This window comes from Notolepis coatsorum (assembly GCF_963971535.1).
Source record: "Notolepis coatsorum genome assembly, chromosome: 15".
NCBI lineage: Eukaryota > Metazoa > Chordata > Actinopteri > Aulopiformes > Paralepididae > Notolepis > Notolepis coatsorum.
The window spans coordinates 9,801,930-9,803,141 of record NC_140179.1 but is presented as its reverse complement, the minus strand read 5'-3'; positions in this window follow the sequence as shown (position 1 = coordinate 9,803,141).

Sequence of the window (1,212 nt, the reverse complement as noted above, 5' to 3'; positions counted from 1 at the left end):
AACCTATTTGTACTTACTTGTACTTGTACTCAAGCCAGGATTAACGACCGGGCCGTTTGGGCCGCGGTCCGTGGGCCTCGAGCTCCCAGGGGCCTCCAAATATATTTTTAATTTTTTTTATTTTGGAGATCGATGTCATACTTGACACTGAAATGAAAAAATATTTCATCAACTAAAATATTTAGTCAACATAAATATTTCATCAACTAAAATATACAGTACGTCACACCCCGTGCCTCTCCCTGCCGTCTGCAAGTGGCTAATCTTGAGTTTCCGACCCCCCAGTAAGCTAACCATGGATAAATCCAAAAAAGGAAAGTCTGAGGAAAATAGAGGGTTTAATTCAGCGTGGACAGATTAATTTGCTTTCACGACTAACGATGCAGGCTTACCTGTAGCCTATGCCTGATGTGTGGTGCGAAATTTGCGAACAACGAAAATTTTACTTTTTATTTAATAGATTTTCCACAAATAAGGGAAGGACTCAAATAGAGCTGCATTGGTTTTATTTCAAAGTAGGTCTACGGATGCCAGTGTTTTTTCTCCTTTTCTGTGTTTTATTTCAAAGTAGGTCTACACAATGGTAGTATTTTTTTTTTTAAAGTGGACTACTTTTTATTTTATAAATGTTCCACAAATACGGGAAGGACTCAAATATACCTGAATAGTTCAGGGTTTTATTTCAAAGTCGGTCTACAGACACCAGTGTTTTGTCTCCGCTTCTGTGTTTTATTTAAAAATAGGTCTACACAGCCAGTATTTTTTCTCCTCTTCATAAGAGTTTGAGGTAACTCAGCAATAAAAAGTCAAAACTTTTCTTTCTGTTGCTTTATAATTCCATTAATGCAAGTATAAAGTATAATAAATCGCAAATTACTTTGGGTATGCAATTGTCAGGTGTTTTATGCTAAATGTGGGGTATGCTTGGGGATATATAAAATGTTATACACTGTGTTATCTTCATTTTAAGGGTAAATAGGTTGTGCGGCTCCCTGAGCATTTTATTTTGTGGGAGGGGGGAAAAGTGGCTCTTTTGATAGTAAAGGTTGCTGACCCCTGGACTAGACATATAGGGAGGGCTGGAAATCTATAGTGCTCCCTCTGTCTTGTGGAGGGCGGCAATACGCCTAGACGCGTAGTCCGCCGGAAATATACAAGAAGAAGAAGAAGAAGACTAGACGTAGAATCTGCTGTCACGCCTGCATCTCCACA